Consider the following 12,919-nt stretch of genomic DNA (forward strand, 5'->3'; position numbering starts at 1 on the left):
GGCAAATTGAGAGACAGGCAAAAGTGCAATAGTAGTGTGTTTTATCATGAGACACAGGTGAACAACTCCACTGACACAATGTCCATGTCTGTCCACAGGAGAGTCAATGCGCAGCACAGCAGAGGATAGAGAGAAGAGGAGGGAAGGAGCTGGACCAAGCACATCACACGGAGGGAAGGACCAAGAGCAGGCAGCCCAGTCACCTGAGGAGCCAACAGCACCATATCCATAGTCCCCTCTGTTATTTGGGAGTCAGGAGACAGGAGCGGCTGCACAGTCCCCCACCCCCACAACACCATCCCCAGTGCTGGGAAGGGCAAGGCGCCTTGATGTGCCCCCTCGCAGAATACTGGAAACATCGGAGGAGGAGGAGGAGGTGGAGGGTGACACACAGGAAACAGCCAACACCGAGCAGCTGGCCACTCCCAGAGTTTTGCGGGCCAGTGCCCGAGGGCGAAGGCCACGTGAGGCAGAGGATGTGCGTCAGGTTCAGGGGGTCTCCTGCGGACTGGAGGCCACCATGGTCAAAGTACAGCACCTGCAGGCAAAAGCAATGATGGGGGTTCAGAGGCAGGCACGCACAACAAACAACAAGCTTGATGCAGTAGGCAAGGGCATAGGGTAATATCAGAGAGCATGCAGTCAATGGCGTCTGGCATTTCTGACATAACACAGTGCATGACTGTCCTGTGTGACAGGTTGGACAGGGACCATTTGGAGAGACGCAAGGATCGTGTTGATGTGCGGCAGCAGACAAAAGCCCTGAACAGGTTTGCTACTGCTACCACCGTGCTGTGCAGACGGTCAGTGGCGATGCAGGATGCCATTGTGCAGTGCTGCACCAATTTATCTGTAGGAATGGCCAGGATGACCTCTGCAATATAGCTCGTGCTCGCTCAACAGACTGGCGCTGGAGGCGACACTTGTGTGTTGGAAAGTGAAGGGTCCACCAGCAGGAGTGGCGCAAGCACTCCTGTGCAAGACTTACGTAGGAGCGGCAGGCATCGGGGAAGTGAGACAGGCCACACCGAGAACATTGACACACAGCCACAGCAGTCCCGCCCTGTGGTCCGTGGCCACAAACATTGACTTTGCCCTCCACCCAAGAAAGAGGTCACGGTGGTGTTAACCGTGACAACACAGTCATGGACAGTTTGATATTGTGTGCCCAATGTGTGCTATCAATGCAGTAGCGTAGTGAATAATAAACTACGTACACCAATAACTTTGCCTGCCTGTGTCTCATTACTCACTCAGAAATATAGCTGAGTGACCTCTTCCCGTCTCAGTCTCCCATCTGTAGCTGCTGCTGCCACTGTACCATGGGGCTCTGCCTCCTCTCTGTCGTCATCAATGTCCTCATGATGTGTGATCTCCACCTCTGTGCCTTCCTTTGTAGCGAGATTATGTAACATTGCACAGGTCGCTATGATTTTGCAGCAGATGATTGGGGTGTACTGCCGTGCCCCTCCACTCTTGTGCAGGCAGTGAAGCCTGCTCTTAAGGAGTCCAAATGTGCGCTCCACAGCGTTTCGTGTAGATCTGTGAGCTACATTGTATCGCCTTTCACTCCTGGTGGATGGGTTGAGGTAAGGGGTGAGCACAAAGGACAGCAGGGCATATGCACTGTCGCCTAGGGGGAGAAAGAATGACATTAATTGCATGTACATGAGACGTAGATCTGCTGTGAGTGTCATGGTGTGTCAATGTGATTTACCTAGCCGGTATCCATTTCCAAATTCTCCGGCAAGTAGGCGTGTGTATATTCCACTATTCTGGAATATGTAAGAATCATGGGTACTTCCGGGGAACTTCGCAACAATGTCTGTGATGAGGTTCCCTGCATTACATATGACCTGTACGTTGATGGAGTGTGTTGACTTGCGGTTTCTGTATATGTGCTCTGTGGCTGTAGGTGGACAGAGTGGTACGTGGGTACCATCGATGCAGCCTGTGACGTGAGGGAAGTGTGCCAGGTGATAGAAGTCTGTCTTGGTTTTTGCTAGTTCTGCTGGTGTAGCAGGGAATGAAATGTAATGCTCCATCCTCTGCATCATGGCGTCAAGAAACCTCCTGAAGAAGCAGGACAGGCAGCCCTGGGACACACCACCCACTGCAGCTAGCACACTCTGGTAGCTCCCAGAGGCCAGCAGGTGTAAGCTACATAGCACCTGGACATGGGGTGGGATGGCGTGGGCCCTGGGTGTTGGGTGCTCCAGGAGTAGGTGTAGGTCCCTGATCAAGTCCTTGATGGTGTCGGGGTGTAGCCTGTACCTCTGGAGTATTTCTGGCTCTGTCAGTTGGAACAGTGTTATCCTCTGCCTGTACACTTGTTCCTCCCTTTGCCATTCTCTCTCTTCTGCTGCCTGTAGTCTTTGCCGCCTTGCTATGACGTAGAAAGCCGCCATTATGGTTCCACAGATGCATTTTGGGACTCTTTTTTTGGACCTCCCCTGGTTACCACCTGCATTCAATCCATGGTAAATACCGACTCATAAATACCGAATTTCCGCTAAATCGGTATTTTTGGGCTTTCCTACATCTCCATGGCCATTTTTTACCGTTTCTTATTTACCGAATCGGAAAATAAGAATTCGGTAGATATGGATTCGGTATATTCCGCCTCGGTAATTATACGACTCATATTTACCGAGTCGGAATTATACCGACTCATATTTACCGAGTCGGAATTATACCGACTCGTTTTTTCCGAATCGGTAAATTTTGGGCTCCTACATCTCATTTCATGGATACCGGTCGGTAACGGCCGAATTTACCGATTTTCGTCCGTTACCGACCGGTAATTGGCGACCTACATCTGGCCCAAAGTCTTTAATAAAGAAGTCGACATAGCGACTCAGTTATTCAAGAGTAGATCTGAAACACAACAGATCTGGTTTGTGGGGATGACTGAAGATGTTTTTGCGTACCTTACGTAAAGTATAGCGAACAGGCATTCTCGTGATCCTGTTCTTAAGTAAAATGCAAATTTCTTTGCTTTAGAGGTCAGTTCCAATATCCAAACTTGTGTTTCTGTGAGGGGATTTCTCACTGTTTTCAATGTATTTCATTGATGTTGAATATGGTATCCTGGACCACCATCCCAACACCATTATTCATTGGCTTAATAGCGATGTTTTTGTTCTCTTTAAGCTAAGAAGAGTCTGTCTCTCTTCAAACCTATATTGTATGTGTATGTTTCCTTAAGGGAGATTAAATACTTCATGACTAGACTGACAAAAGGGAGCACTGATGTATGTTGCAGGACTTACCTGGTAATGCATACATGTCACATACAAATCAGGGATAATTGTATGCTAAACATGAGAGGCACTAGTGCATATATATGTTGGCTCAGAGTCTAGAAAACTAATATTCTGACTGGTGATGTTAATTGAAAGAGTGCAAGTTTATCATAATATTTTAGTAGCTTCACTCACAAAAATAACTGGTAGCAATGGAGCAATGGAGAAGGTTCTTCCAGTTTGCTGTCTGCAGAGTGATTAGCACTTCAAGACCATCCGGCTTCACATGAAACAATCCTGCAAGGATGAAACATTGCGTAAAATTACTTTGTTTTCTCTGGCAGGTACATTATTTGGTCGTTAAAGTGCACATCTGATTCGGTGCACACTCTCTTCCTCCCTCTCCATAGAGACTTATTGGAGTAAGGGATATAAAAAGAGCTAGGAAATTGGGAAGTGCAAACACAAAGATTCATTGCTTGAGAGAAATGTAGGAGTGCCATTATCCGACCGCTGGCCCCACAGCTTTCTGAAGTATGCAGGGTTGGTTACATGGGTTGACATAGAAAAGATAGGGAGATTACTTACTCTTCAGCCAATACAATTACCATGAGACTGAGAACATAGATACATAAGCAACAGGTAGGGGTAAGACTCATTTATGGCAGGTATTAGGGATGTGTGATGTAAAATGCTTTTTGGTTTTTCTAATATATAGTTTATTTTGTATAATAACTGTTGAGATTACTGTAATCATTTCCATAATTCTGATACATACTATTTATGTTCAGAGTGTGTAAAACAAATAGCCTCTTTTTATAAAATTCTAAAAACTGTGTTTGTCTAATGCTTTTATTGACCAAGGTGGAGGTTCATGCATGAACAAATAATCACCTGAAGGTAAGAGTTTTTCTGGCAGAGCTGACTGCCCGATAATACTACGAGGACAATGTGACAAGCTACTCCTCCTGAGTCTCAGAAGATCAAACTTAGTGTGCCCTCACCCCAAACTGAAGTTTACAGCACAACCTCATGGGTTAAGTTGGAAGGATTGTAAGTAGAGGGGAGTCTCACGCTAATATCTGGGGCCATTGGGCCCTTTATTTACCATTCAGTTAAATACATTGATTTTTTATTTAATTTGTTGAAATATTGTGCTTTCGGGTTAGTCTTTCATTCTTTGGTATACATTGTCCTAAGTATTTAGATGCCTCGTGCTTATATGTATGTTTTTAAAAAAATTAATCTATAGTGATCCTCTGTCTTTCACATTTATACTGATGTTTTGTGAGTACAGGAATTAAATACAGGAAATATTAATTTTCAGTCTTTCTATGATTGTGTTTGAATATGTTTCTGCTGATCTTATTCCGGAAGTTGGCTCGTTATTGATGGTATTTGCAAATAGTTGTTTTCTTTTTGTTTTAATTGTGCTATTTTCCAACACTAATATTCTCTGTGTTTATTTGTGTATTAGATTCTTGAAAACAAAAATGCTCCTTATTTTGGCGGAGAGTTTGTGTCTATGATCGATTACATGATGTGGCCCTGGTTTGAACAAATAGAGTTCTTTGGTGGCCAGGGGTAAGATTACTTTAATTAATGATGCTAAAACTCATAGGTTTGACAAGAGTCACATGCGATTGCTCTCAGAGAGCTTAATATTTAAAAGCTCTGCAGCCATTTGGGACAGTTGCACCTTTAGGATATGGGACTTCCCGTTTTGATAATTGTACTCCCATTGATTTCTGATCACTGCTTCATTTTGTGATGCAACAGCTCGACTAATCAGTCACATCACAAAATGTACATTTGCACTAAGTTGCAAAGCCTCCTGCCTGATGAATAATAATGAGGCAGGTGTCATTTTGCGGCCCCGTGTGAAACCCGGTGAATACGGAGATGGAGACATTAAAGAGACAGCACAACTCGATCATTGCAATTGTGTTCCTTCTAAGTAAGCATTTTAAAGCAGCCCTGTCCCTTAGAAGTGCATGGCTACTTTCAAAAGAAATGTTTACTTCTAAGGAATTAAAATGGAGAAAACATGCAATAATCTCTGCTTACCCAGGGTTGCTTGCCATAATTGCCAAAGGTGCAGCTGTCCCAAGGATATTGCTTTCCCACACCTAATAATTTACAACCGCAAAGTCACTGAAGATCTCAAACTAGTCATACAGTAGATTACAACTCACAAACAGGAGGGAATGCCCCTCTAACACCCCTGCAGTTCAAAATGTGCGATGTCCATAAAAGTTACTTCTTAAATCGAAAATATTTTTCGACTCCTGAGGTTACTTTTGTAGAGGGCAATATAGATTTCTGCAGTCACAAAGCCTGTGATTTTGTGAATCTTCCTTTCTGAGTGAAAAAAGAGCTTTTGTACATCATGCCCTTATTGCGGAGTGGCAGGCCACCCTTCTTGAAAGAGAATTTCTGCCATGGTTGGAATCCTAAAAAGTAGATTATTCCTGTTTACTTACCTGTAATGTAACACACCAGCTCAAGGTGTGGCTTCTTAAAGATTTTTAAATCACATACACAAGTGCCTTAGACAAAAGTGCCTTAGACACCTTAAAGCTTGTGTGGCTGCACTGAACTGGAAGGGATCTGCCGCTTCATGTTGGGTAGGAGCTAAAAATCTTGATCAAAAGCAGAGAAAACAGAAACCTAGGGGCATATTCACAAGGAGCTATTGCTGCATTAATGGCACTTTATCGCAGCCAAAGTCGTGATAAATGTACCTTCTCATTCACAAGCTGGTGCTAACAGCCCACAGCACCAGTTTACCCGTGATAGCGGCCTCAAAAAACATCGCCACAGTGGACCCCCTCAACTTACGGTAATGAGATGCAGAGCAGGCGTTCCCGTGCCAAAAATCGCGAAAATATCACACCTCAACATTCACAACGACCAGCCAGATCTGCGATAAGAACACAAAACACGCGAAAAGGCGCGTTAGCCCCAGGAAATTAACACCTGCTCTGACCTGGTGTAAAGTAGGCCCACTGCCTGCACCACAAAAGGGAACCCAGCCCACAGCCAAACCTGAAGACAAACAGATGCCATGGAGCAACTGAACATGCAGCACAAACACCCAAGAGGGCCACAACACCCACCAACACCAGCCCCAGGACCACCCCTCCCTGTCATCCCCGACCAAAGACATGCCACCTAAACATGTACGAAATATTCCGCCTGATGTCGCACAATCACAACAGGTGACATGCATGTGTCGTCACAGAAGTGAGCATCACACATTCACTTTTGAAGCAAACAATGAAACGTTATTGAAATTAACACAAAAATGAAATGAAGACACATGGCGGCTCCCCTCAACGAAATCCGTAGGTCACAGCCTGCAAGACAAAAAACATGATGAGAAGGTGTGTCCTGCGCACATCAAAGGACAGAGAGAGAGCGAAGGAGAGAGAGCGAAGAAGAGAGGGGGAGAGAGAGAGAAGAAGAGAGGGGGAGTGAGAGAGAGAGAGAAGAAGAGAGGGGGAGAGAAAGAGAGAAGAAGAGATGGGAGAGAGAGAGAGAAGAAGAGAGGGGGAGAGAAAGAGAGAAGAAGAGAGGGGGAAAGAGAGAGAGAAGAAGAGAGGGGTAGAGAGAGAGAGAGAGTGAAGAAGAGAGGGGGAGAGAGAGAGTGCCGCCCTGGCGCACCCAGGCCACACTGCTCACCTGCTGCCACCGGTGTGTCTCCTACCACTTGCCGGTAAGTATAGCAGTACACCAGGTCACACATCAGAGTCAGAGCCGTCATCTGAAACAGAGACCAGATACATGACCAGCACAGTAAACACACTTCCACAAGACAAGATCACCCACACATGCACACCCAGGCAGAGGCACCCCAGTCCCTCCCGCCGCACATAGGAGAATGCCCGCCCATGCACAACCGGGACTCACTTCTCATCTTCTGCCTCCGGCGTGTAGACAGAATGTTCCACCACGTGCCACTGCATGCCACAAGCCCGTTGCCCACGGACATGGCACCCTCCACACCATGCAGCCACACTGCACAGGCCACCAGGTCTCATGTCTGGTGCTGGGTCTTGATTACTCCATGGCAGAGGACACACCAGGACACCTGGCACCATCGCAGACTGCAAACCCGCTCAGCCCAATGGGTGCCACTAACTCTGTGATCCTGGAAGCGAGGCCACATGGCAGTAGGCCCGCGCAGCCCACTGGCTCGGCCTACACTGCGTTCCAGCAAGGCACACAAATCCTGAGCCGTCCGGACCGCCGGGATGGAGCATCATCGCAGGCTGCACATCCGCTCAGCAGCTTAAGCTGCCAATGACCCAGTGCACCTAAAGTCACCGTACCATGGCGGGGTGCCTGTGCCAGCAGCAATGCAGCGTGTGCCACAAACCCTGTTCACCCCAAGTTAGCATCCCGTGGTGGGGTGCCTGTGCTGGCCGCAATGCAGCGTGTGCCACAAACCCTTCTCAACCCCTGTCTGCATCCCGTGGCGGGGTGCCTGTGCCGGTCGCAATGCAGCTTGTGCCAAAAACCCTGTTCAACCGCAGTCAGCACCACGTGGTGGTAGGCCCATGCCAGCCTCAAGGCCTCGGGTCCGTCATCCAGTCCCCACCAGAAGAGGGGTATGTGACGTTGTCAGCCCCTTATATTTTTGCGGGGTCACATGGCCTGTGACGCCTGTGCCGGATGGGTGTGGTGTGGGTGCAAACCTGCCATCAGGGAGTGGCTGTGGCATGCTGACAACTAGACCAGTGACCTGCACCCCACCTGCAAGTATGCCTGAGACTGGTTGCAATGAGGCCACCCCCTCGGAGCATTAGCTGAGTGGTCTGGCCTGCCGTACGCCGGAACAGATTAGGGCTCGCAGAAATGACTCGTGGGCACTGGGTGTGGTTCAGTCCATGTTCGGAAAAGGAAGTGGCTGATGCATGTATCCCTGTTGTGGTGTCCACGGGACCCGTTACACAAATTGCTAAGTAGCACCCTCTGACTGGCATCCCACAGGATGAGCATCATTGATGCTAGGGAAATCACTGTCCCTACATTCATCCACACATACATACATGAATGATGAAAGACATGACACAGCAGTGCGTCACTGGATGTTTATTGCACATCCAGTGCAGTTGTGCAGCTGGAGCGGTACAGGGCAATGCCGAGCACACTCCACAATATAGGCCCATGGAGGGCCAGCCATAGTCCATCCGGGGATGACAAGTCATGTGGAAGAGGAAGGGTACAGTCCGCAGTCTGGTCGCCATGTCATTGGTCATCAAACAGGATGGGGCAGTCCATGTGGCTGTCCAAGGTGAGTGCATCTGAGTGAATCGGGAGTCAGTGGAAGGTCATGAGGCCATGTGCGGGACCAAGCTGAAACAGGCCAGGTGGCTGAAATGAATGCCACTGAGTCCTTCTGATCACATGCACATCAACATCCTCATCCTCGGATGTGTGCTCTGCCCCACCTGTGCGTGTTGTTGTTCTGGCCTCAGCACTGTGTGCCACTGACACATCAGGGGCTGGAGGTGGATTGTCGGCCTCACTCTGTGCCACTGACACATCAGGTGCCGGAGTGGTTAGACCTGCCACACTGGGAGGCAGAGACACACAAGTGGGCGTGGATGTGGATGGTGTGGGGGCAGCAGCATTCATCATTACCACGCCTTGGGGCAGCAATGCTATGATGAGGATCTGCAGGGCTTGCTAGATCCCAGCTACATTCCGATGATGTGCAGCAGTGGCTGCCATCCTTTCCGCCTCTGTCCGCACCATGGCCGCCATCATCCTCTGCATGTGTGCCAGCTCACGGCTGGTATCGCTGGAGCCACTTTGAGCGGGATGGTGTTCTTCTCTCTGCTTCATGACTCCAGGGATGTCAGTCAGGGCTCGTTGGAGACCATGGATTGGGCCTACACACCCAAGGATGGCTTCAAGTTTGGTTGCCATGATGCCGAAGCCCAACCACACCTGCTCTGCGGTCTCCCTCTGGCACTCCAGCACTTTGCGTTGGAAGGCCATGTGTTGTTCCTGGGGGTCTTGGGGGACTGCCAGGGCTGTGGGTGCCTCCTGCTGGGTGCTTTGGGTAGTGGGTGGGGTCCCCTCCATGTAGCTGGTCTGCCCTGATCCTGGAGGTGTGTAGCGGATGAGGTCAATGATGTCCTGGATGGTTTGGGTGTCGATGCTTGTGTTGTCCTCCTCATCATCAGTGAAGAGTGGCTGGGACTGCTCTGCAGTATCTGTTGACGGTGCCCCTGCGATGTGGAGTGGAGATGGTGTATTACAATGTGTCCACATGTATGCAGCCGCATGGTACATGCTGACATTCAGACAGCATGGGATTGTACATTGTGACAGTCTGTGGATGTGGGCGAGGACCCAGAGTCATTGTGGGTGTGCACTGTGCTCTGCTTGATTGTGCATGTGTGCCATTGTACCCTTCTCCACCCGTCCTCCCAGTACCTGGTGATCACTCACCCTGTTGTGGTTGTTTTGTTTCGTGTCGAGCAGTGTCCGCTCCCCCAACACCGGCCACAGTCTCCACACTGATGACTGTCGGCACCAGCTCCTCCATGTCATCCAGCTCGAGCTGTGGCACTGGGCCCCCACCTCCAGTCTGCGTTGCTGCCATCTGGTTGGCGGAGAGTTTCTCCATGGTCCGCCGATTGATGTCATTCCATTGCCTCTTGACCTCATCAATTGTCCTCTTATGCTCACTGACGGCATTCACCTTGTCCACAATGTCCGGCCATATCCCATTTTGGTGCCCAATGACATGTTGGAGGTGACGAACAGTTGTTGATGGTGTTCCATCACCTCTGTGACTATGATCTTGTTTGCCTGCGGACTGGACTTCGTATTCCTCTTCTTGTCCTTGCCCTTCCCTGTCCCCGAGGTCCCGGGATGGTCATCCGGGGTGCTTGTGGGGTTGTGCTCGTCCGCTGCTCCGGCTGCCTCCATGGTACTTGGGTGTTGGTCAGTTTGTGTTTAGGTGATTTTTCTACTTTTATGGGGATTTTCCTGCCTGCCAGGTGTGTGTTGCAGACCTGGCGCTGCTTATCGCTGATTTCCTCATCGCGCTTTGGCCCATCGCAGGTTTTTTGGTATTGTGGTTTGTTTTTTTGTCTCCTTCGAGGTGGTTGTATCGCCGACATTGGCTGCGGTTTAGGCACACTATCGCATACTACCACCGTGTTTTGAATTCCACGTTGTCATAGAGTTGTTTTCTTGCGATAGGCTGCGATGTTGAAAGTTGCGTTACCCTACTCTTGCGGTAGTTATCATGCGTTCTTGTGAATATACCCCCTAGAGTTCTGTGACCCTTTTGGAAGATGCAGACATAATTAATATGTACTGTGAGGAGGTGATCGCAATAAGCGTAATCAGAAAAATGGGTCTCATGACACAGTAGGCAGTGCTTCTCATTAAATGTAGGTCCAGGCAAAATTACTTGAGGATTTAGATGTTACGCTTGTTACGTGAAATTGATGAAATTATGCCACATAATGTAAGTATGCAAAAGTATACAGGGGAAGGCAAACAACCCTAACATGAGCAGGTGTTGTTCACTGTAATTTTGTTTTTCATGCTATTTTGTAGCATGGAATGCATCCTTGTGTCAAAATCGACGCTCAAACACTTTTTACGCTAAGATATAATGCTTAATGATGGAACTATATATCTCCTAATTTTGCATATGTTCACATAATTTTCCTATAATATTTGCATAATAATGTGAACGCATCGGACACCCCAAAACAGCAAAATGCACGGTTATAAAGCATGTTTGTAACCATTGATTTTGCATGTGCACTTTTCACCTGTACACTTTCTGCCCCCTTTAAACTCTTTCTTTTTACGTGTCTTCACAGTGGTCTGAAGAGTGCCCAAAGATCAATTCCTGGATTGAATTGATGAAGCAGGATCCAGCTGTGAAGGCGACCTCCTTAGGTGCAGAAACCTCGAAAGGTTTCTTTGCACTATTGGCTTCTGATGAGACTCCTGATGTGTTTGACGGATGTATGACGTTACTCCGCATACCGTTACAACTACCTACCATTACAACGCGACCATTACAACGCATACCATTACAACGCATAGCGCTTTGGGGTGCTGGATAGTGGTAAGTATAATTTACTATTCTAACTCCAGTCCCCGTGGACCCTAGGGAAGGTGTTGGATAGTAAATTATACCATTCCCTATCCTATAGCGCCCCCCAGCGCAATGCGTTGTAATGGTATGCGTTATAAACGTCGCGTTGTAATGGTAGTGCGGAGTAACGAATGCGTTGTAACAGGTGCATACCGTGTTTGACTATGGTCTTTAGAGAGATCACTGCTATGATTAAGCCTCTTACATTTATCCATGTTCTTCCATTGGATGTTGCATATTTTCACTTTAATCACGATGGTGCTCGGTTGAAAGTCGCTATTCCATCTAACAGTTGGTGGTGGTGCTCGGCAGATATTGTGTGTTAGAACCAAGAAATCCTGAAATACCCTGTTGTGTGTATGATCCTGTAAACTGAATGGATTTTTCTCTACTATTCCTTTTCATAATCAAGTACTGACATCTCATAACCTTTTGAGAAGTGAAATAAAGCCATATTTGCAATAGACGTTGAAAAAAAGTAGTGAGTGCTTTTGAAATGTTTGAAATTTTAATGCCTGACAACAGAGGAATGCACATTATTAACCAGAGATACTACATTCATACAACTTATATTAATCTGATTGGAGATCTTGCAAAATGTATCTGTTCATTCTCAGTTTTCTTTGTATTTATTTAGAATGATGGAAGTTGATGTGGCCAGCAAAAAGAGTTCCTTGGTAGGGAAATATCCAAACCAAACATTCACAGATTGCTTGTTGATTCATTCAGTTCTAATTTTGTAAGTGGTTCTCTTGAAACCTATCTGTTACTGTTACAAGTATCTGTAGTTTGCCGTTACACCCTAAAATTTCCATTATATCACTTCAGTATTGTAAAGTGTCTCTTTTTAATAAAAGATGATGTAGACACAAGGAAAAATTAATATTTGCAGGAACAAATCATTGTTTAATGAAGACACGGATATTGGATTCCAATAATAGAGGTAATATCCTGTTATGTAACCAATTATCAGTATTGGCATCACTTGAGGTTTGTCATATAAAGGCTGGCTCTGTCCTACAATTACACAAGTGTTTTATAAAAATTCATCAAAACAATAGGGACTCCCAGAGACCATGTTTACCAAGGTCTATCCTGTACTATCTTGTTTTCTCCTACAGTGGTTACATCACACATACGGTATCATCACATTCAAGCGATTTTGTTTGGTTTGAAACCCCCTCCAGAATATCATTAGTTAATTGGATCCCAACTATCTTTATTAATATACATCAGGAAGAAATAGGCAGTAAATGTCTTACTTTATTGCTATTTATATTACTAATTTCATTGCTAGATGTTTAAATCCATGTTTGGGTAGAAGGGCTTGGGTTAATCCCAATCATTTTTTGGGATCGTACATTTTTGTGCTAATTGATGGCCACCAAGGAGTATATGGAAATGGAGGATATTGTCATGGGGGCGTGGCTTGGCCTGCAAGGGCAGCGGACGTAGTGGGGTAGAGCTCCGTCAGGGGCTCCCCGTTCTGACCACATATCTCCGTGTTCAAGTATCCGGGACACATGGAGCTTGG

At 47.0% G+C, this 12,919-nt stretch overlaps 1 pseudogene; it reads left to right on the forward strand.

Annotated features, from left to right (window-relative positions):
* LOC144752595 (glutathione S-transferase omega-1-like) overlaps window positions 1–12,919 on the forward strand; it is a 149,691-nt pseudogene that overhangs the window by 122,887 nt on the left and 13,885 nt on the right.

The sequence above is a fragment of the Lissotriton helveticus genome, chromosome 5_1 (genome assembly GCF_964261635.1).
Source record: "Lissotriton helveticus chromosome 5_1, aLisHel1.1, whole genome shotgun sequence".
NCBI lineage: Eukaryota > Metazoa > Chordata > Amphibia > Caudata > Salamandridae > Lissotriton > Lissotriton helveticus.